The sequence below is a fragment of the Bufo gargarizans genome, chromosome 2, assembly GCF_014858855.1.
Source record: "Bufo gargarizans isolate SCDJY-AF-19 chromosome 2, ASM1485885v1, whole genome shotgun sequence".
Classification (NCBI taxonomy): Eukaryota; Metazoa; Chordata; class Amphibia; order Anura; family Bufonidae; genus Bufo; species Bufo gargarizans.
Window position 1 is genome coordinate 300764076 of NC_058081.1, and position 21722 is coordinate 300785797.

The following is a 21722-nucleotide window of genomic DNA, read 5'->3' on the forward strand; positions in this document are numbered from 1 at the left end:
TATATATTATATTTTTATATTTTTAAATGCTGTAATTTTAATCAATTGATTTATTCACTACAACTGAATTTTATGCGCATATAGATATATATATATAGATATATATATATATATATATATATGTATTTTTCCCATAGATATATATTTCCTCCCCCAACCGTGTGGGGGCCCTTTTTGTGGAGTTTCTGTTGTTTTATTGACTTCGGCAACTGTTCCCCCTTTTTCTTTTTGTTGTTTCACTTTATACTTGATAAAGGAGTTATAAACTCCGAAACGCGTTGTCAACTGAACAATAAATATTATTTATACTAAAAAAACTTGAAACTGTGGTCATCCCTGTGCGCCAAAGAGGTACCCTATCGTGTGTTTTCAGACACAAATCACTCTTCTAGAACCATCAGCGGGGAAGATGCTGCAACAGGTTCTGTACAGTCGCCTCCCCCCATGGTGCCAGAATCTTAGTCAAGCTGTACTAACCAAACAGAACAGGAGGAATCCAGGGTGGAAGTTTCTCCAGAAGAGACTCCCAATCCAGTGGCCTCTAGTCTGGAGCTTCTAAGATGGCTGCCACCCGTTGGAGGGGTGGCCGCTGAACCCCTCTTTCGACACTTAGGCCCTGATTGATGCTCAGGTGCTAGAGTATCTGAGCCAGAAGATGGGTGATGGGAAGGAGGAAGGGTGCCTAAAAAGATTTGCCCCCTTTCTCAGAGACCTACCTCAGGACAAGTAACTCAACTTTGTTCATGTTATGACATTGTTGATTAAAATTTTGCACTCCCCCTTGATCACATTGAAGTAGCCAGAGCAGTGGACCAAATAAAATATAGGACCATCTGTCCACAACCAGGCCCCAGCAGCCATAGACCTCAACCGAGGATGTACAGCATGTTGCAGCTACTTGTCAGCGAAGACAGGCAATATTATGGGCACCATAATGTGCCTGTACTCTCCCCCTCCTATGGTCCTTCCTGTGATGTTGGGGACAATCCACACCTGGCCTGGCCTCTAAACCAGGGAATTATTTGATTTGTGAATTAGGTTTATTAGAAATTGTTTTATTTTATGTTATGTTTATGAAAGTGCAATTTTATGTAAACCATGTGAAAATATGAGCTTGGTATATTATGATGTTTTTAAAATAAGAATCTTAAACTAATACTGCAATATTGGGCCTTCATATAAATTATCCAGTTATTAGCAAAAAGGATCATGTACATTTTTTGAGTTGTATTGTAGCAGTCTCTAACTTCCGTTTATCATTTCAAACTACTGCCAAAGTGATGGATTATTCTAATAGTGAGGTGATGTTAGACTGTATATTTCTTTCTTTCTAGGCCAAAAGCAAATACTGTGAAGGTCAGGTGTTGAATACCAATACAATAATTGAAATGAAGACTTGTGAGGCATCAAATTACATGAGCCTTAGTGATATCAGAGCAAGCCTGAAGGTGGAACAGACATTTTTCTCTTTGCTCGACAAAATCAAATCCCATTTTACCATCACAGTGAATAACGTAAAATTCTAATGAGGCAGACATAAGTTGGTCATGAGGTCAAAATGGAATAGCAACAAAATTTAAAATTATATACAAGTACTATTTTACAGTGTAATCTGTTGGGCACAATAAACGCCGGTCTTAATAAAGTACCATAGCTGGCGCCAGTTCTAGATGTAAGACAGCTTCCTTAATGTCCTACATTTAGACCATTTTATATGCCTAAAACAGACGTAGAAAATGGTGAATGAGACAGGCCTGCCAGCACATCCCCGTCCCAGCCCAGAATTTTAAAACTGGTGTGAGAGGGGGCGAAGTTGCAGATAGTGGCGCAAATAAGAGTCCATTCACACGTCCGTAGTGTACTAAGGATCTGCAATATACCTGGCCGGCACCCCCATAGAACTGCCTATTCTTGTCCGCAGTTGCGGACAAGAATAGGACATGTTCTATTTTTTTCCGGAGCTGCGGACCGGAAGACCAGGGCCGCGCTTTGGAAATGCAGATGCGGCGAGCACACTGTTCTCTCCGCATTCATTCCTGCCCCATTGAGAATGAATGGGCCCGCACCTGTTCCGGATATTGCGGACCCATTCCACGGATGTGTGAATGGAGCCTAACTGTTGCGCCTCCATCTGTGCCTGAAATATGTCTACTTTAGGTGTATTTTAGCTTTGTAAATGACCCCCCTTCCCCATGTTCTTAAAGGGAAATTGTCACCTATAACTTTTTCTGCCAATTAAAACCAGATAGTGACACAAAGCTGTATGGATAGGTGCTTGATTTTATACACACATGGCAATGGGACTGAATGAAACACCTGAATTCAATGATTAAGAACTGTGTCCTTATACTTTAGTCTATATAGTGATGTTTACACCCAGATGCCTTCTGTTTTTACAATGGACAGCATCCAGACTAAACACTGACCCAGTAATTTCAATGAGTATATGAACATGAGCTTTGTTTTTTACTGAACACCTGTCTATAAGAAGAAAATTCGCTGCATGTACTATCTTCATCTGTCTCTCCATAGTCCATACAGGTCAATGAGGCAATGGGAAGAAAAAAACTGACAGCACATGGGCAACATCTGTTTGCGGTCCATTTTTCAATGCTAGGACATGCTATGTGTTATTCTTCAGATTTCTTCACGCACTTGAAAAACAAATGACAAGCAGATACATCCACACAGAAGAAAAGGGAACACTGAACACAATTGCAGACAAAACCAATCCATTTTCATGCAAAATCATTCATTTTTCACTAAACAGACTCTGGCATCTTCCATATTGCTCATGTGAAAGAGGCTTAATTATCCAAAATGCCACTTTGGGATCAGTATAATGCTTCACTAATTTTCCACCCAATACTTTTCTTTAAGTTCTCCTATAATGTCCTTTGTGTAGATAATGTTTATAACCAAAATGTACAGTAATGCTCTCAATTTACTTGTAACAAAGTAACATAGCAACATAGTATATAAGGCCGAAAAAAGACATTTGTCCATCCAGTTCGGCCCGTTATCCTGCAAGTTGATCCAAAGTAAGGCAAAAAAAAACGTGAGCTACAAACCAATTTTCCCCACTTAAGGGGGGAAAAAATCCTTCTCGAGTCCAATCAGCCAATCAGAATAACTCCCTGGATCAACGACCCTAGTAGCTATAGCCTGTAATATTATTACACTCCAGAAATTCATCCAAGCCCCTCTTGAACTCTTTTATTGTAGTCACCATCACCACCTCCTTAGGCAGAGAGCTCCATAGTCTCACTGCTCTCACCGTAAAGAATCCTCTTCTATGTTTGTGTACAAACCTTCTTTACTCCAGGCGCAGAGGATGTCCCCTCATCACAGTCACAGTCCTGGGGATAAATAGATGATGGGAGAGATCTCTGTACTGTCCCCTGATATATTTATACATAGTAATTAGATCTCCCCTCAGTCGTCTTTTTTTCTAAAGTGAATAACCCTAATTTTGATAATCTTTCAGGGTACTGCAGTTGCCCTCCTCTGAACCCTCTCCAGCTCTGCTATGTCTGCCTTGTTCACAGGAGCCCCAGAACTGTATACAGTACTCCATGTGTGGTCTGACTAGTGATTTGTAAAGTGGCAGGACTATGTTCTCATCACTGGCATCTATGCTTCTTTTGATGCAACCCATTATCTTATTGGTCTTGGCAGCAGCTGCCTGACACTGTTTTTTACTGCTTAGTTTGCTTTTTATTAAAATTCCTAGGTCCTTTTCCATGTCAGTGTTACCCAGTATTTTATCATTTAGTATGTACGGGTGACTTGCATTTTTCCTTCCCATGTGCATAACCTTACATTTGTCAGTGTTAAACCTCATCTGCCACTTATCTGCCCAAGCCTCTAATCTATCCAGATCCATCTGTAGCTGTATAGTGTCCTCTTCAGTGCTAATTACTTTACACAGTTTAGTGTCATCTGCAAAAATTGATATTTTACTGTGCAAGCCTTCTACAAGATCATTAATAAATATATTTTAGAGAATAGGGTCCAATACTGACCCCTGAGGTACTCAACTAGTTACAGTGACCCAATCTAAGTGGGTACCATTTTTTTATTGAGCCAGTTACTTACCCACATACAGATGTTTTCTCCCAGTCCAAGCATTCTCATTTTATATACTAACCTTTTATGCGGTACAGTGTCAAATGCTTTGGAGAAGTCCAGATATACGACATCCATTGATTCACCGCTGTCAAGTCTAGAATTAAATTAGTTTGACACCGATCCCTCATGAAGCCATGCTGATATGATGCTATGTTCTTGTTTTCATTGAGATCCTCCAAGATAGCATCTCTTAGAAGACCTTCAAACAGTTTACCCACAACAGATGTTAAACTTACCGGTCTATAGTTTCCGGGGTTTGTTTTTGCACCCTTTTTGAATATTGGCACAACATTTGCTATGCGCCAATCCTGTAAAACACTCCCTGTCAGTATAGAGAAATAAGGGTCTAGCAATGACATTAGGGTACTTTCACACTTGCGTTTTTCTTTTCCGGCATAGAGTTCCGTCACAGGGGCTCTATGCCGGAAAAGAACTGATCAGTTTTATCCCCATGCATTCTGAATGGAGAGTAATCCGTTCAGTTTGCATCAGGATGTCGTTCCAGCATGCGCATGCGCAGATCGGTAAAAATGAGAAAAAATGTACAAGACGGATCCGTCGGTCCGCATGACAAGCAGAGAGACGGATCCGTCCTTGCAATGCATTTGTGAGACGGATCCGCATCCGGATCCGTCTCACAAATGCTTTCAGTCAGCGGCAGATCGGCGGATCCGGCGGCCAGTTCCGACAATGGAACTGCCCGTCGGATCACACTGCCGCAAGTGTGAAAGTAGCCTTACTTAATTCTCTTAGGATACGGGGGTGTATGCCATCTGGCCCTGGCTATTTGTCTATTTTAATATTTTTAAGTCGCTGTTGTACTTCTTCCTGGGTCAGACAGGGCACTTTTAATGGGGAATTAAATTTCATCTGACAGTTTATTTTCCTCAGTGAATACATTGGAGAAAAAATAAATAAATTAAATAGCTTTGCTTTCTCCTCGTCACTCTCTGCAACTCCCCCCTCATTTATCTGTAGAGGGCCGACACCTTCAGATTTATACTTTTTACCATTTATATAATTGAAGAAAATTTTAGGGTTAGGCTACTTTTAAACTTGCGTTCGGGGTTCCGCTTGTGAGTTCCGTTTGAAGGCTCTCGCAAGCGACCCCGAACGGATCCGTACAGCCCCAATGCATTCTGAGTGTAAAGGGGGAATATTAATCATCAATATTTATGCAAATATCGATAATTAATATTCATAAATAGGAGGAGCCGTCTAGTGTTGACTCCGCCTATTTATACCTTTATATAACAATAACACAATATTTTCACTATACTTTGCCTTACACTAATCACTAAGCTAACTGCATGCACCTTACTAAACTAACTATCGCTAATACCTACACGTTACCCAGATAGTAGTACATGAAACACAGTATTTATTAATACCTAATACACTAAGCACGCAATACACTAACAATACAGCACTAAATATACAATACTAAACTACACTACACAATTCCCAATGTCCACCCATTCAGGGGATGCAGGGGTTGTCAGGGGTTGCCACCAGGGGTTAATCAGGGCCACCAGGGGTGTAGGTATCAGGGTAGGGACTCCACAATGTGCAAGGGTAAATCAGGGGCATAGAACAAGGGGAGAAATCGTTGGTGGGATAGTGTAACGGTTAATTGGTAGGGGGTCAGGGATATAATTGGTAGGGGGTCAGGGATATATCGTTGGTGGGATAGGGGTTAATAAGAGGGGGATACTCAGTCCAGCCAGAGGGGGGGCGCTCCTGAGCGCCAATTGCGCTCTCTTTCAGAGGGGACGGTCAGGGTCCTCTAGCCGGAGGGGGGGCTGCTCCGTCCTGAGCGCCAATCGCGCTCTCCTCCTTCTGGGGGGTGCGGCAGGGGTCCTCTTCCTGAGTGCAGGATGCACTCTCCTTTAAGGTGGAGGATCCTGACCCTTCTTATGAGGGCAGGGGCCGCCGGGGATATTTATTGCACTCCCGCACCGCCCATCATAGCAACGTGGGCCGGCGCAGTGATATGACGTCACTGCGCCGGCCCACACGCGCACATCGGGGTTGCGCTGTATGCCAATAGGCGGGAGAAGCCTTTGATCTCCCGCCTGTGGCACTCTGCATTCCGGCCAGCGAGATGTTAATTTCGCTGCCGGAATGCGCATAATAGAAGGAGGGGAGGCAGAGCTGGAGGTAATTTCAACAAAGGACCTTAGTCCGGTCATTCTGATGTAATCACCCAGATTGCATCTGTGTGAATGCTTGGGGCACATTCACACCAATGCATCTGGTTTCAGGTGTAGGGAGGGGCATATAGTACAATATACATGTGTATGGATGCTTAGGGCACATCCATACACATGTATACACTGACCTATATACTTATATATATTATAAGGGGGATTATTAGGGGGCACGGCTTCCAGGGACCACATATTTCCCACAGGGGCTACCATGAGCCCCTGTGGGCCACTAAGGGCAAATGTGCGCAGATGCTGGGCACATCTGCGCACATCCTCCCCTAAAGTGACCATTAATGCATGCATATATATCATACATGCATGCACGTGTTTGCATGCATATATGTATATATATGCATGCGTCTCAACCCTTCCTCAACACTAAATGGATGTGGATCCGCTCAGAATGCATCAGTATGGCTCCGCTTCGCCTCCGTTCCGCATAGCAGGCGGAAACCCGAACGCAGCTTGCAGCGTTTTGGTGTCCGCCTGGCCGCGCAGAGCCAAACGGATCCGTCCTGACTTACAATGCAAGTAAATGGGGACGGATCCGTTTGACGTTGACAATATATGGTGCAATGGGAACACTTCTATGTTAGAATATACCATCGGATTTGAGTTACATCGTGAAAACTCAGATCCGACAGTATATTCTAACACAGAGGCGTTCCCATGGTGATGGAGACGCTTCAAGTTAGAATATACTAAGAACTGTGTACATGAATGCCCCCTGCTGCCTGGCACCACCTGATCTCTTACAGGGGGCTGTGATCCGCACAATTAACCCCTCAGGTGCCACACCTGAGGGGTTAATTGTGCGTATCATAGCCCCCTGTAAGAGATCAGGTGCTGTCAGGCAGCGGGGGCCCCCCCTCCCTCCCCAGTTTTAAATTCATTGGTGGCCAGTGTGGCCCCCCTCCCTCCCCAGTATTAAATTCATTGGTGGCCAATGCGGCCTGCCCTCCCTACCCTGTATTAAATTCATTGGTGCCAGTGCGCCCCCCCTCCCTCCCCAGTATTAAATGAATTGGTGGCCAGTGCGGCCCCCCTCCCTCCCCTGTATTAAATTCATTGGTGGCCAGTGTGGCCCCCCTCCCTCCCCTGTATTAAATTCATTGGTGACCAGTGTGGCCCCCCTCCCTCCCCTGTATTAAATTCATTGGTGACCAGTGTGGCCCCCCTCCCTCCCCTGTATTAAATTCAGGGGAGGCCGCACTGGCCTCCAATGAATTTAATACAGGGGAGGGAGGAAGGGGGGTCCGCACTGGCCACCAATGAATTTAATACAGGGGAGGGAGGAAGGGGGGGCGCACTGGCCACCAATTAATTTAATACAGGGGAGGGAGGGAGGCCGCACTGGCCACCAATGAATTTAATACTGGGGAGGGAGTGGGGTCTGGCCCCTGCTGACTGGCAGCACCTGATCTCTTACAGGGGGCTATGATACGCACAATTAACCCCTCAGGTGCGGCACCTGAGGGGTTAATTTGTGCTGATCACAGCCCCCTGTAAGAGATCGGGTGCTGCCAGGCAGCAGGGGGCAGTCATGTACACAGTTCTTGGTATATTCTAACTTGAAATTACCATGGGAACGCCTCTGTGTTAGAATATACGGTCGGATCTGAGTTTTCACATCGTGAAAACTCAAATCTGAAAAAGCTGTTAGGCAGACGGATCCGTTCTGAACGGATACAAGCGTTTGCATTATAGGTGCGGATCCGTCTGTGCAGATACCAGACGGATCCGCACCGAACGCAAGTGTGAAAGTAGCCTTAGTTTTGCTCTTTTGCAATTAATCTCTCGGTCTCTAGTTTTCTCTCGGCTTTAATTTTTTTTTTACATATTCTATTTTTTTCAGTGCTTCCTTGCTAACCTCCTGTTTTAGTGATTTAAATGCTTTATTTTTGTAATTTATTGCCTTCTTTACAGTTCTATTTATCCACATTGGCTTCTTCTTGTTCCTTAACCTTTTATTCCTACAAAGGTATGTACCTCTTACAATTAGATTTTTGGATGCTTTTAAAAATATCCCATTTTGTTGCTGTATTATTTTTGAGAACTTTTTCCCAGTTAGTTAGGCCTATGGCCTCTCTTAGTTGGCCAAAGTTAGCTTTTTTGAAGTTTGGTATTTTTGTTCCTCCCTAGAAATGCTTGTTTGAAGGAAAATTGGTAGATTATTATTTTATGGTCACTATTTCCCAGGTGTCCCCCAACCTGCACATCTGTTGTTCTGTCAGGTCCATTGGTTAATACTAAGTTCAGTATGGCCATCCCTCGGGTCAGGTCCTGAACCAGTTGGGAAAGGTAATTGTCTTGAATTGGTTATTGCCAAGAACCTGTTTCCTTTATGAGATGTACAGCTCTCAGTTTCCCAGTCTATATCTGGGTAGTTGAAGTCCCCCATAATAGCCACCTCATTATGATGTGTCGCCTTGTCTATCTCATTTAGTGGTAGATTTTCTGCGGAATCTGGTATAATAGGTGGTTTATAATAAACTCCTATTAGTAATTTATTATAATTTTTGCCTCCATGTATTTCTACCCACAGTGACTCCACATGTTCATGTCCCTCACTTATATCTTCTCGGACTGTGGGCTTTAGACAGGACTTTACATAAAGGCAGACCTCTCCCCCTCTCCGGTTTAGACGATCCTTTCTAAACAGACTGTAACCTTGTACATTAGCTGCCCAGCTATAGCTATCATCCAGCCATGTCTCAGTTATTCCCACTATGTCATAGTCCCCCTCACTAATTCCAGTTCACCAGTTTTTTTTTGTCAGGCTTCTGGCATTAGTATACATACAATTAAGAGGTTTTTGTATATTTTTTACCCTACACCTTTCCTTCTGAACTGTTCTAGTCCCTCCTTCCATTCCTCCGCTAGTCCCACTACCTTGCCCCCGGTCTCTATCTGCCCTATCTTCCCATCCTATAATGTAATTACCCTCCCCCAGTCCCTAGTTTAAACACTCCTCCAACCTTCTAGCCATCTTCTCCCCCAACACAGCTGCCCCTTCCCCAATGAGGTGCAGCCCATCCCTACGATAGAGCCTGTAGCTGACAGAGAAGTCAGCCCAGTTCTTCAGAAACCCAAACCCTTCCTTCCTACACCAGTTTTTGAGCCACTTGTTAACCTCCCTAATCTCCCGCTGCCTTTCTTGTGTTGGCTCGTGGCACAGGCACTATTTTGGAAAACACTACTTTTGAGGTCCTTGCCTTAAGCTTTTTAAGGACTCTCTCTCTTCCTCTAACTTTGTCATTGGTTCCGATATGGACCATGACCGCTGGGTCTTCTCCAGACCCTCCCAGTAATCTGTCAACCCAATCCGCAATGTGTCGAACTCTAGCACCAGGAAGACAAAACACTGTTCGTCGATCACAGTCTTTGTGACAGATTGCCCTTTCTGTACCCCTAATAATAGAGTCTCCCACTACCAGCACCTGTCTGCCCTGCACTGCTCTCCTGGTCCCCTGCTTACTGGAGCTGACATTCCCCTGACTGGCAGAGGAAGTGTCCAGCAGCTTGTGCTCAAGCTATTATAAGTATTGTATGATATTTCTGTACCCTTAGAGTATGCCTTCAAGTATGCTTTGCACTTCAAGTCTTTTATCTCCATTTGGCAACACGTAAGTCTGTTTCTACATTTTCTATCTATTTGTATTTTAAAGTCTCTGGTCCTCCCATTTGCACTTCGCTAAGCCACATTCCCAAAATGTACCAATTTTATCTATATGGAAATTATTAATATATTACCTTCATGTATCCCCTGCAGCCAATAATAAAAGTATACATTTATATAGTATCCATCAGGCATGAGTGATTTTTTAGTATACTTCGTTTTCATTCTTTAAGGAGACCTGCCTTCGTACAGCAATTAAATGTATGTGATGCGACGAGGTACAAGCCAGTACCGCAGCCGACTTCGTATTCCTGTTTTAAAATGGTCTCCGTACAGAATTATAACAAAGTTTAGGAACAAATCAAGTTCGGTTCTAGCTTGCATTTATTACTATATTTATTTATTTATTTTAGGCACTTATATAGCACTACTATATTCTGAAGTGCTTTACAGACATTAGCATCATGCTGTCGCCAGTGGGGCATAGTTATAAATGCAAGTGAACAGGAAAAGAAGCGCACACATCTGGTCAGGACAAGAGCTTGCAGCCTGTGGACTGCAGCTGGGTGTCACGGTGGGGAGTGGGGGAAACCCCCCACCGATCACTGAAGGAATAGCAACTTGGCCTGGACACCAGGAAAAGGGATCTGGTCACCTCCTAATTCCACCCTAATCCTGGCCCTGACTCCTACCTGTATGAGCGGACCCAGATGATAAGACGGCTCATACTCAGGAACCTTGGACCCTGAAATCCCTGAATATCCCTAGGGATAATGTCAGGGCCTAAGCCATCCTGTTCCTCCAAGACACGGAAGAACAGGAGTCTCCACTGGCCTAGACGCAAAGGAAGGGGGAGACAGTGAGCAGGAACTGGAACGGCAGGCAAGAACCAGAACCACAAGCACTTACCTGCCACAGCAACAATGACTGAAACCTATGCCAACGTACTGGATCCCACACACCAACCAAGACACAGTACAAACAACATACACAAGAATCCAGCACACCAGTAACTGCCTGGACCCCCATGTGGAAAGCATGTGTTATGGAATATAATGGACACTTGCTTGTCACTTACAAAATGGTCTCTGTCCAAGAGGCAACCCCCAGTATGCATTCTATGATTGAAACTATTTGCAAACTGTCAGGAATTCCTCTGAATCTATCATACATATGCCTTAAACGTATTTCCTGTTTACATTCCTTCTTGCTACAAGACCAATCATGTAAGCCCATTCCTCCCACTTATATGGAGGGTATATAATGTTAAGCCCCCACCCAGTGTCGGACTGGGGTACCTAGGGACCACCAGTAAAATTTATTTTGGGGGCCCACTATACAGATAATTCAAATATAAAAAAAATCTAAAGAATGGAAGTGGGGCACTCTCTATAAGTAAAGGGATCTTTTATTGAACATAATATAATAAATTAAGTAATTTAATACATATAAGAAATCGGCAAAAAAATCTACAATAATATAAAATTCAACAATGTTCTAAAATTCAACAAAGGGTATAATATTGGACACTAATGTGAATTTGGCAGAGAATGCTGGTGATGAGGTTAGAATAATAAAATCGACATAAATAAAGTCAACATGAATAAGATCCCAATATACGAATAATAAAAACCATAAATTCGGATATTCAATATTTTCGAATAGTGCATTGTTCACTGATAGTAATATGTTTTTCCAATGCAGAATTTTAGTCTCTTGGAATAATCGCTTGTTGTCGATTATGCTGGTTGGCTTGTAATCGATCCTCTGGCATACAGATGTAATAGTTCGGTGCGGAATGCTAGTGTTACAAATAATCGCTTGCTACCGAAATATAGCCAGTTCTTTAGTACATATAAATTCTTAAGATCGAGAACATAGGCATATACAGCCTTATACAGTCTATGTCGACTAGGTTTTGACTGTTTGTGCGCACAGCGGCGTCCCGCTGTATTTGGTGTAGAAAGCGATCGCTTGGATAGGATAGGTAATGTCTTACCGGAGGTCTTGTACTGGACAGTGGGCCCTCGACTCGGTGTATAATCTTTCGGATCCTGGTCTCAAGGGCTGCTTACACGAACTTGATTTTTGCGCCAATAGAATATTTGGCTTCACGTGGGTTTGGTCTTTTTTATATGACGGCAGTTTTTCACTTTAGCAGTTCGCTATACTTATGAGCATATCCGGGCCTCCTCAATCTGGCGATATCCTATTTCTTGATGGGGGGATTAGTACCAGACGCGTTTCGGGGATTTGAGACAATGACCCCTTCCTCAGTGGTTGACATCCCCCTGTTCCTATTTCCCTTTTATAGTGGATAGGGAATATCTAAAGAGCTGGTCTGGAATCCGAACTTTTTTCGGGATTGGGATCTTTGGCTTAACTTTAAAAACATATTTTAATCATATTATTCAAATACACATTCCTCACCTTAAATTTCTAAGCATAAGAGTTATTATATAAATAAGTATAGCTAAATAAAAACAATAAAAAAACAATAAAATTGCAGAGTATACAACATCTTTAAAAGAATGGTGATAGCAATCAGACACATAGAAAATCTTTCATACAATTGTTTAGCACCTCCTTTAGAATCATATGGTATAAAAAACGCATCAGTATCGCATGCGGTTTTGATGCGGTTCCGATGCGTTTTTGCTGGAATTTTGATATTCTTCAAAAGTTCTGCAAGGGAATTGATTTGTAAGTCCCATCTATCTTGTAGCAATTAAAGACAATGGACAGAAGACAACTTTTGTTTTTCAAGAGGGGGCAATTTCTGTTTCTGTAGGTATTCACTTCTATTATACTTATATTGTACTTCATGTGAATGTAGAATTATGGGATGGGGGTCAAATGTAGAGGAAAAACTGGACAAATTCAAGATATCGTCCAGTTGATCATTGACAGATGACGCCCATCCTACAGAAATCCAAATAATTCAAAGTCCGCATTTAGACCCGACGGTTGTAGTGTGTTCAGTTCGAAAATTCGCTTTGTTTCTAAACGTGACATTTTCTCTACATGGTTCCCACCTCTCCAATCTTTTTGTACTTTGTCTATTACTGTGAACCTTAAGCATGAGGGAACTTGATTGTGTGTTGTTTTAAAGTGATATGAAAGGGAATGATTTTCGAAACCTTTCTTTATATTGCCAACGTGTTCTGCAATACGTTTTTTCAATGAAGAGAACGTTGAAAAAACGTATTGCAGAACACGCTGGCAATTTAAAGAAAGGTTTCAAAAATCATTCCCTTTCATATCACTTTAAAACAACACACAATCAAGATCCCTCATGCTTAAGGTTCACAGTAATAGACAAAGTACAAAAAGATTGGAGAGGTGGGAACCATGTAGAGAAAATGTCACGTTTAGAAACGAAGCGAATTTTCGAACTGAACACACTACAACCGTCGGGTCTAAATGCGGACTTTGAATTATTTGGATTTCTGTAGGATGGGCGTCATCTGTCGATGATCAACTGGACGATATCTTGAAGCGATCGCTTTCTACACCAAATACAGCGGGACACCGCTGTGCGCACAAGCAGTCGAAACCTAGTCGACAGGCTGTATAAGGCTGTACATGCCTATGTTCTCGATCTTAAGAATTTATATGTACTAAAGAACTGGCTATATTTCGGTAGCAAGCGATTATTTGTAACACTAGCATTCCGCACCGAACTATTACTTCTATATGCCAGAGGATCGATTACAAGCCGACCAGTATAATCGACAACAAGCGATTATTCCAAGAGACTAAAATTCTGCATTGGAAAAACATATTACTATCAGTGAACAATAAACTATTCGAAAATATTGAATATCCGAATTTATGGTTTTTATTATTCGTATATTGGGATCTTATTCATGTTGATTTTATTTATGTCGATTTTATTATTCTAACCTCATCACCAGCATTCTCTGCCAAATTCACATAAGTGTCCAATATTATACCCTTTGTTGAATTTTAGAACATTGTCACATTTTATATTATTGTCGATTTTTTTGCCGATTTCTTATATGTATTAAATTACTTAATTTATGATATTATGTTCAATAAAAGATACCTTTACTTATAGAGAGTGCCCCACTTCCATTCTTTATTTATTGACTTTTATCAGACTGGGTGTTGTCTGTTAGTGGGAGCACCTCTGTTGGATCTCCACCTCACTCGGTGCGACATTCCACTCTATTCATAAAAAAAAATCTCTGAAATTTTTTATATGAACATAGTCTGGTTGAGGTGCTGTACATTGCATATATGTATGTAGTGCAGTAAGTCTGTGTTTTGTGCCACTTGTGCAGGGGGTGGGAGATTAGGGGCCCACTTTGCTCAGGGGCCCACTGGGGGATTCCCCTGTACCCCTGTGGGCCAGTCAGAGCCTGCCCCCACCTAATAAATTAGAGTTATGCTTTGACCTTATATAGAGTGTCAGTGTTATTTATCTCGCTGTGCATGCACGTATCTTTTTATCTATCTAATTTGGAGAAGTGTATCAACCTACCTGACCATTGATCAGAACCAGAACATTTTGGCACCCAACGTGGGGCTCGAAGGTTTGACCCCCCCCCCCCGCACCAACGGACACCGGGATCGCTACGTGATATGAGGTAAGAAAACAGAGTAATCTTGCCTATACAGTGTCCCATAGTGTAGCCTCTTGTCATCTGTCTGAGGAAGGGGTGCGGCAGCAGTTGGGGCACCTTTGAGAGCAAGCAAGTAAGAACCCCACAGTAATTGATGAGATTTTGATACACGGTGTTTTATGTGTTGTTTTGACGTCGTTATGACCTTGAGCATCTGTGTATAAACTACCGAGTTACAAAATAAGGAAGCCAACCTCATTCGCCTACATTGCGTTACAGCCAGAGGTGTCTGTCCGGATAGTAGAAAGAGGAGGTGGTCAGAACCGGTCCAAAGGTGTACTATGTGTCTGACTCAAAGAAGAACTCAGGTAGTTCAGAAACACAGGGTGCAAGCACAGGTTACAGACTAGATGGCTCAAGGAGATATTTCATTATGGGAAATGTTGAAAGTGTCCCGAAGGGACAAGAGAGGAAAACGCTTCATAAAGTGCTTACTCAGGTTGGAGAAACATTATGAGATGTGTAAAGGTGGCACTCTTTGTGTTGATACATGATGAGCATTGTAAAATGAGAAGGAAAACTGTGGTTTGACTGCAGCAAAGAATTTTAACGGACGGCGGGAGAAAAGACATTTAATGAAAAGACAGGAAGATATTACTGTATAGAGTAGAGCGGACACCTGGATGTTCGGGTTCGGACGAACTTCACAAAAAAGTTAGAGTTTGGGACCCAAACTTGATCCCGAACCCAAACCCCATTGAAGTCAATGGGGACCCGAACTTTTGATCACTAAAATGGCTGTAAAAATGTAATGGAAAGGGCTAGAAGGCTGCAATTGGCAATAAAATGTGGTTAAGAGCATCGCACGTGCTCTACAAACAAATGTAGATAGGGAAATTACTTTAAATAACATAAAATGCATTAAAAAAATATAATAATCTTGATCTAGGAGGACGAGGTCCATATGGAGTAGGAGGTTGAGGAGGCAGTGGATGTGGCGGTGTAGGTGGAAGCGGCAGTGGAGGAGGAGGAGGAGGCAGCCTACACTGCTTTTTGGTTTTAAATTTATTTTTATTTTTTTAAATTAGGGTACACCCCAATACATTGGGAAATATAACCTGTGATAACCCCCTCCAGTCATGCTAAACACACGTTCAGACAATACACTGGCTGTAGGGCAGGCCAGCACCTCCAAGGCGTAAAGGGCAAGCTCAGGTCATAGGTCCAATTTGGAGACTCGGAAGTTGAATAAGGCAGACCCATCATTCAGTACGTGTAGGCGTGTGAATACATACTGCTCCACCATGTCGCACATCCTGTGATGTCCATGATCCAATTGGATATCTTCTCTATCAACTTTCGATGCTCTTTTATGCGCCTACCATGGTGATCACGGGTGGCAGGAAATCAGGGTTCCAGGCCAGAAAGGGAGCCTGAGAAAGGGATACCACATCCAAGGAAGGTCAATTAAATGCAATCGAGCAGAAATGTGGGACAAAGTATTTAAGCATAAGCTTCTAAGTTAAGGAAGTGGCTTGCGGCAATTACCCACTCGCGATGCAGGGAGGTATTGACTATAAATAACAATACAGGACTCTTAAGATGCCCTGTTATTGGAATGATTAATAAAAAAATTATAAGGAATGTCACTGGGGTATTTAGGATTTGGAAACGTTAGGCAGGAGAGGCTCTGCTGCCGCTTTGTTGACACTAGATAACTTCTGCCTGATCACACGTCCCTATGACATTGTAACAATCCTACAGGCTCATCTGAGTCAGAGGACAGCTGGCTGGATGTAGGAGTGGAGCCCAGTGGCAAGGACCGCAGGCAGGTATTAGGTGCAGGAAGTCTGGCAGAGGCGTAGTCGGTTGGCAGGCTGTGGGTCAGGGCGGGCGGCAGTAAGCGTGGTCAGACAATCCGGATGGGCAACGGTGGTAGCAGTTCAATAGGTAGGGACAAGCAGAAGAGTAGTCGGTAGTCAATTCCTGGTCACTTGGTCAGCAGTGGACTTACAATAGTAGCAAGAACAGCAGATAAGATGATGCTTTATCAAGGCTCAGGAGCTCAATAATCAGCAAGCTGGAGTGCAAGGTGCTGAACTTATATAGGGAAGTACCAGGTGTTGGGAATCAAGGGTGATGAGCAAGGCTTCACAAGACAGAGGTTAAATAATAGGCTTCAGGGAGGAATGTCCTGAGAGGGCCGTAACCTAGTAAGCAGGGCTACCGCCTGGGATGTGGCTGGTCACAGGTTCGAATCCCGACAGACGTCCACCATCCATTTGGATATCTTCTCTATCAACTTTCAATGTTCTTTTCTAGGCCTACTATGTTGATCACAGTAATCGGCGAATCAAGGTTCCACACTTGAGAGAGAGCGTGAGAAAGAGAGACCACATGCAAGGGAGGTCAATGGCTGCAATGGGATGAAGCGGAAATGTGGGACAAGTTATTAAAGCAGAAGGATCGAATTAAAGACACATTTTGGAAATTCTGTCACCTGTGCAGAGCAGGGGTTTTTCATCGCCAGAAATGGGTTAATGTCACCCACAAATGGAACAGATTATTTTAAAAAATTTCCGTCCCTGTCACTTAAGCAGAGCAGGGGTTTATTCAAGGCAAAAATTGTAAAATGTCAACCCAAGAATGTAACAGAAAAATTAGTGAAATGTTTTAACCTGTCTACACAGCCATAAAATGTTTAATGTCACCCAAAAATGTAACAGAAAAATTTGTGAAATGTATTAAGCTGTCAACTAGGTATAGCAGGGGTATATCACAGCCAAAAATTGGTGAATTTCACCCAAAAATGTAACAGACAAATTAGGGAATTTTTTTAACCTGTCTATTAGGTATAGCAGTGGTATATCACAGACAAAAATTGGTGAATTTCACCCTAAAACATAACAGACAAATTAGTGAAATTGAATAACCTGTCTACTAGGTAGAGCAGGGGTCTATCACAGCCACCAATTGGTGAATTTCACCCAAAAATGTAACAGACAAATTTGTGAATTTTTTTAACCTGTGTTCTAGGTATAGCAGTGGTATATCACACCCAAGAATTGGTGAATTTCACCCGAAAATGTAACAGATAAATTTGTGATTTTTTTTTTTTTTACCTGTCTACTAGGTATAACAGTGGGATATCACACCCAAAAATGTGTAAATTTCACCTGAAAATGTAACAGACAAATTAGTGATTTTTTTTAACCTGTCTACTAGGTATAGCAGTGGTATATCACACCCAAAAATTGCTGAATTTCACCAAAAAATGTAACATACAAATTAATGGATTTTTTGTGACCTGTCTACTAGGTAGAGCAGTGGTATATCACACCCAAAAATTTGAGAATTTCACCTGAAAATTTAACAGACAAATTAGTGAAATGACATAAAATACGTACAAAAAAAAAAAAAAGAACTTGATTTATGAGGTGGAGGTCCATATGGAGTAGGAGTTTGAGGAGGCGGTGGACGTAGCGGTGTAGGTGGAAGCAGTGGTGTAGGAGGACTAGGTAGCCAACACTGGTTTTTGGTTTACATTTTTTATTTTTTTATTAGGGTACACTCCAAAAGAGTGTGAAATATCCAAAATACAAGACTGAGCAATTGCGCTGTAGTATAACAATAGCTGGTTAAGGCCGGTATACATGTCTATTCTGCACAAGGTACGGACAAGTCCTGTGGGATCCATGCCTGGTTTATTTGAATGAACGTGAGCTTGTCCACATTGGCTGTGGACAGGCAGCTGCGCTTGTCTGTGATAACGCCTCCTGCCGTGCTAAACAAACGTTCAGATAATAGACTGGCTGCACAGCAGGCCAGCACCTCCAAGGCATAAAGGGCAAGCTCAGACCATGTGCCCAATTTGGAGACCCAGAAGTTGAAGGGGGCAGACCCGTCATTCCGTATGTGTAGGCGTGTGCACAGATACTGCTCCATCATGTTGGTGAAATACTGCCTCCTGCTAAGACGTTCCATATCAGCTGGTGGTGCTGGTTGTTGTGGCGTGCCTACAAAGTTTTTTCACGTTTTGGCCATGCTAACCCTGCCTTCTGAGGTGCTGGCGGTGCCCCAGCTGCGTTGGCAATCTCTACGTCCTCCTTTGCCTTCACATTGTGCTTCCACTGTGCCCCCGCTGTCAGGTGGGAATGCCACCAGCAGCGCATCGACCAGAGTGCTCTTGTACTCGCACATCTTACGATCATGCTCCAGTGAGGGAATTAAGGACAGGTGCGTTGTCCTTGTAACAGGGATCCAGAAGCGTGGCCACACAGTAATCAGCACAAGTTAGAATGTGGGCAAATTGGCGGTCGTTGTGGAGACACTGCAGCATGTAATCGCTCATGTGTGCCAGGCTGCCCAGAGGCAATGAAAAGCTGTACTTTGTGGTAGGCGTATCATCTGTGTCCTCTCTATGCCCCCAGCCACGCACCAGTGATGGCCATGAGCTGGTCTGCGTGCCACCCAGCTGTAAATACGGTTCCTCCTCCTCCATCTCATCCTCCACCTCGTCATCCTTCAGAACTGTGCCCTGGCTGGACAATTGTGTACCTGGCGTTTGTGGGTGCAGGAACCCGCCCTCAGAGCCCAACGCGTATAGCCAGACTTGCTGGCTTCCTCAGGAGTGCTCCTGAGGAAGCCAGCAAGCCTGGCGATACGCGTTGGGCTTTTTTCCTGACCGCCACGCATGCCCCCCATCATGCCATTTTTATGATAAGTATCTGAGCCTTTATTCATTGTTGATGGATTACATGCATTTTATAATGTCATTTGCTTATTTATGTGGGGGTTTGTCTATGCGTTTGTGGTGAGCCAGGGTGGCATGTGCTGATATATGGTTCACATGGCCTTGATTTGTTGTAACCAACGATTTTAACTTATTCTGTGTTGTGTCTGTCTTCTTGAATAAATTTGTTACAATTTAGATGTGCGGTTCCTGTTTCGGTATTCGTTTTCTTCTTTTTTGCTGGTACGTTGCATATGAGGCGTTGAGTTGGAAGGCCGAATTTACGCTGCAGCGCTGACAGGCGAGCAGCAGCAGAGTAAGAACGCTGAAAGGCCCGCACTTTATGCAGCAGCTCTGACATATCGGGGTAATTTTTAAGGAATCTCTGCACCACCAAATTCAGCACATGTACCAGGCAAGGGATGTGTGTCAAACTGGCTAATCCCAGAGCTGCTACGAGATTTCGCCCATTATCGCACACCACCAGGCCGGGCTTGAGGCTCACTGGCACAAACCACTCATCGGTCTGTTGTTCAAGGCCCAGCCACAGATCCTGCGCGGTGTGGGGTTTGTCCCCCAAACAGATACGTTTTAAAACTGCCTGCTGTCATTTACCCCTGGCTGTGCTGAAGTTGGTGGTGAAGGTGGTACGCTGACCGGATGAGCAGCCGGTAGAGGATGAGGAAGCGGAGTAGGAGGAGGAAGGAACAGGAGGCAAACTGAAGCACACTGCAATCCTTGGTGGTGGAAGGACATGTGGCAAACTGCTATCCACCTCAGGCACAGCCGCCACTGCATTTACCCAGTGTGCTGTTATGGAGATATAACGTCCCTGACAGTGCTTACTGGTCCACGTATCCATAGTGAGGTGCACCTTGCCACAGATGGCGTTGCGCAGTGCACACCTGATTTTGTCCCCTACTTGGTTCTTCAGGAAAGGGAAGGCACACCTGGAAAAGTAGTTGTGGCTGGGCACGACGTACTGTGGGACAGCCACCGCCATAAGGCTTTTAAATGACAGAATTTCAAAGGCCAGTAATTTTGAAATGCTGGCATTCAGGGCCAGGGATCGTGGGTGGGTAGGGGGGTACTTCCTCTTCCGATCCAGTGTTTGGGAGATGAAGAGCTGAACACTTACGTGGGACATTGTGGAGATGCTTGGTGACCCAGATGGTGGTGTTGCTGGCAAATCCTCTGTTTGTAGGGTGGCAGGTGGCACTGTCACTCCAGAGGTGGATGAAGAGGCCGAGACTGCAGCAGAAGAGGAAGCAGGAGGAGCCAGAGACCTTTCTTGGTTTTTGAGGTGTCTACTCCACTGCAGCTGGTGCTTTGAACGTAGATGCCTGGTCATGTAGGTTGTACTCAGGTTGAGAACGTCTATGCCTCGCTTCAGGCTCTGATTGTACAGCATGCAAACCACTTGTGTCTTGTCGTCAACACATTGTCTGAAGAACTGCCACACCAGGGATTTCCTTGGAGCTGGTTTTTGTGTGCTTGGTCCCTTGCTGCAGTGAGCAGTAGCAGGCATACTGTCTAGGGGACAGCCGCTCCGCTTCTGCACCCTGCTCCCTCTTTTGCTGTGCTGGTGACTCTGTGCGACCACCGCCTCTTCCTCCGAACTACACCGGTCACTCGCATGACCTTGATTCCATGTGGGGTCGAGGACCTCATTGTCCTCCACATCATCTTGCACCCACTCTTCATTCCTGCACTCCTTGTCGGTCTGCACACTTTCAAAAGCCCCAGCAGTTGGCACCTGTGTTTCATCATTATCCAAAACGTGCTGCGATGGTCCTCCCATGTACTCAGCTTGAAACATAAGTGGTTGGGCATCGGTTCTCTTCCACTTCTGAGGCAGGGATAGGTGGCATGACCCTGGGAAACCCTGCTAACAGAGTCATCAAAAAGCAGAAGAGACTGCTGCATGACTTGGGGCTCAGACTGCTTGGCTGATTTGCAAGGGGGTGAGGTGAAAGACTGATGGACATCGGCTGCAGGTGGCAACTCTGATCTTTCAGCAGGAGACTGGGTGGGAGACAATGTAAAGGAACTGGAAGCACTGTCAGCAACCCAATCTACTATTGCCTGTACTTGTTCTGGCCTCACCATTCGTAGAGCCGCATTAGGCCCGACCAAATACCGCTGAAGGTTCTGTCACCCACTCGCACCTGAGGAAGGGGTTTCACTTGTGCGTGTAGCTGGCACAGATCGACCATGTCCTCTCCCTGAAACAGGAGCTCCACCAGCAGCACCACGACCAAGGCCACGTCCCTTATTTGACACTCTCCTCATATTTCTCAAATTTAGGATCTTGCCCTAAATGGGTGTTTTTTTAATAACAAAATAGAACAACAGTATTTAACTTGTGTATCTCACAATGACAGATGCAGCAAAGGCTGCAAAATTTAGTTTTTTGCCCTAAATGGGTGTTTTTTTAATAC